This window comes from Meriones unguiculatus, chromosome 11, assembly GCF_030254825.1.
Source record: "Meriones unguiculatus strain TT.TT164.6M chromosome 11, Bangor_MerUng_6.1, whole genome shotgun sequence".
In the NCBI taxonomy this organism is placed as follows: Eukaryota; Metazoa; Chordata; class Mammalia; order Rodentia; family Muridae; genus Meriones; species Meriones unguiculatus.
This window is the reverse complement of record NC_083359.1, coordinates 21,279,942-21,282,414: the sequence shown is the minus strand read 5'-3', so window position 1 is coordinate 21,282,414 and position 2,473 is coordinate 21,279,942. Positions and strand designations below refer to the sequence as shown.

At 40.5% G+C, this 2,473-nt stretch overlaps 1 non-coding gene across 1 annotated transcript; it reads right to left on the bottom strand.

Annotated features, from left to right (window-relative positions):
* Positions 1-1,769: 1,769 nt before the first annotated feature.
* On the bottom strand, positions 1,770-1,842 carry Trnaa-agc (transfer RNA alanine (anticodon AGC)). Its single transcript has one exon. It is a non-coding gene; the product is annotated as a tRNA-Ala (tRNA).
* Positions 1,843-2,473: the final 631 nt, after the last annotated feature.

Below are 2,473 nucleotides of genomic sequence, written 5' to 3'. Positions count from 1 at the left end.
TAATTGCTGAGTAGTATTCCATTGTGTAAATGTACCACAATTTCTGTATCTATTCCTCAAATGAGGGGCATCTGGGTTGTTTCCAGCTTCTGGCTATTATGAATAAAGCTACTACAAACATGGTTGAGCAAATGTCCTTGTATACTTAAACATCTTTTGGATATATGCCTAGGAGTGGTATAGCTGGACCTTGAGGTAGCACTGAAAAGCACCAGATTGATTTCCAAAGTGGTTGTATAAGTTTACATTCCCACCAGCAATGGAGGAGGGTTTCCCTTTCCCCATATCCTCTCCAGCATGTGTTGTCCCTTGAGTTTTTGATCTTAGCCATTCTGATGGGTGTAAGGTGAAATCTCAGGTTTGTTTTGATTTGCATTTGCCTGATGACTAAGGATGTTAAGCATTTATTTTCATGTTTTGTCTCTGCCTGAGCATTTTCTTTACTTAATATTCTAAGCTCTTCTCTTAAGGTTTGTGCCTATATGTCATACCTATCTTATGGGTTGTTTATTCTGTTCTATAAATTCTTGGATTTCTTGTATTATGCCTTGCTTCCAACTTTTATCTTTTTCTTTCTGTTCTATAAGTTCTTGGATCTTGTTTTATGCCTTGTTTCCATATCTTATTTTTTTCTATATTTTGTACCTCAGATATTTTAGAATCATTTTCATTAAATCTATAAATTTTTGTATTTTTCTTTCAAATGTCTGCTCTTAGCTTTGTTTCCATCTTTTTTCTTTTTCCTTTTGTTAATTTTGATCTATAAGCCTCTACAATTTTTCTTCCATTTCCTCTTTAATTTTAATTATAAAAATTTAAAATTCTTTGCTTAAGACCATTTGTTTTAAAAAAGGAATGGGAAGTCATTATTAATACCAACATAATGGTTATTAACATGGTAATATTTAGGATTTTTTCTATATTTAAAACATCTAAGATGTTATTATTTAAAGCTGGTAATTGCTGTGGCTATTTCTGAGCTAACTATTTAAAGTGTTCTTGTATCTTTAATACCTCAGGGTTGCGTTTCCCAAGCGTATAATATTGTCAGTCATTGGCTGCGCAAGGTGATTTAACCGGAAGCATTCGCAAGCCCAGCCTAAGACCCACACCTTAATGTCCTCTTTCCTGAGGGTCAAGTTGCTTGAGCACAAGATCCTACTACACCTGATTGTCCAAAATGCTGTGGTCAGACGGAAGGAAGAGCAGGTACCCATTGTCTCCTTGAGAACTTGACTAATCTCTACTCTCACCCAGCAACCCTCTACCACCCATATACCCCCAGGTCTAAAAGCTCTTGATTCAACTGCAACCAGGCAGACTGCCAATGATGGTTACTCTTGGGTTGGTTTGGGGCTTCGGGGTTAGAATAAAGCTACCTAAAAACTTTTCTAAACTTCCTTTACTTGTTAACGGCACAAAGGAGGAATGCCTCCTAGACAAAGGACCCACCAGACAAAGCCCCGTACAAGAGTGCTACAACATCGATCACTAGTTTTTCTAAAGTGGTGGGTTTTGCAGTGTGAGGAGTGCGGCAAGGGAAGGAAAGAATGGCTCCTCCGCGCATAGAGCTGTGACGCTGCTCGTGCCCACCAGAGCGAGCCCCAAGCCCGGTACAAAGACAGCTCCTAACAGAGTAGGCTAACTGAACCTAAACGTTTGCGACCACAGCAAAGGCAAACGAATGAGCATCCAGAAGTCGTTCTGTGCATATAGCCCTAAGCAGACTGAGGGGAGAACTGCGATTCTAAAAGTGGACTCAAAAAGCTTGGAGATGCTGGGGATCGAACCCAGGACCTCAACGCATGCTAAGCATGCACTCTACCACTGAGCTACATCCCTATGGATTTAAAATCCACACGGTCTGAACCATTGTGTCCTTTATTTTATTTGCCTGTTTTTCTTTAAAATTACCATTTAAGGTATTTATATTTAACTATAGTGTTTTTAATTAAATTTTTATTTTTCACATTAATTACATTTTATTCACTTTGTATCCCAGCTGTAGTCCCCTCTCTCATTCCCTCCCAACTCCATCCTCCCTCCCTCATCTCCTCCCTGCCCCTCTCCAAGTCCGATAATAGGGGAAGTCCACCTCTCCTTACATCTGACCTTAGCTTATCAGGTTTCTTTAGGACTGGTTGCAATGACCTCCTCTGTGGCCTGGTAAGGCTGCTTCTCCCTCGGGGGTGGGGAGGTCAAAGAGCCAGCCACTGAGTTCATGTCAGAGACAGTTTCTGTTCCCCTTACATACATTATTTAATGGCTGTCACCAAAGTAGACCACATCAGAGAACACAAAAGCCAACGTTGCCTACTTTTATTTGTAATGGAGAGAAAACCCATTATTCCCAGGTTGGTCCATAGAAACCCTCATGTCCTAGTTTCCACTATGTCTTCCCCTGGGATGGACTTAGTTGCAGCCCCAGAGATGATCGGAGAACTTTGTAGGAAGCTCTCTTCCCTCAGAGATT